Source organism: Delphinapterus leucas, chromosome 17, assembly GCF_059928025.1.
Source record: "Delphinapterus leucas isolate spDelLeu-1000000601 "Yukka" chromosome 17, BTC_Dleu_Yukka2, whole genome shotgun sequence".
Taxonomy (NCBI): Eukaryota; Metazoa; Chordata; class Mammalia; order Artiodactyla; family Monodontidae; genus Delphinapterus; species Delphinapterus leucas.
This window is the reverse complement of record NC_143145.1, coordinates 53,216,455-53,216,754: the sequence shown is the minus strand read 5'-3', so window position 1 is coordinate 53,216,754 and position 300 is coordinate 53,216,455.

Genomic DNA, 300 nt, shown 5'->3' with positions numbered 1-300 from the left:
GGTGCTTTGATTGTCAAGCAGGGTGGCCCAACCTCTGGGCACATCGCCTCTGCAAGAGCCACAGTAAACGAATGTCCCATATTTGCTTTTTCAAGGTGGCAGCAGGGAGTCCCCTCCTAAAGAAGGTTCTCTCTCATTGCCACACTATCCAAGGTTGCCACACATGTTCCTTCCTGTGGGCCTCATCAGGCTAAGGGCAGAGCTGTCTCTTTGCTTCTCTGAGTCGCACCATATGGTCTTAGTGACACCTCTTCACCCTGTTGACCATGTTTTTCACGGGGGCTGCTGCTGAGACTTTAT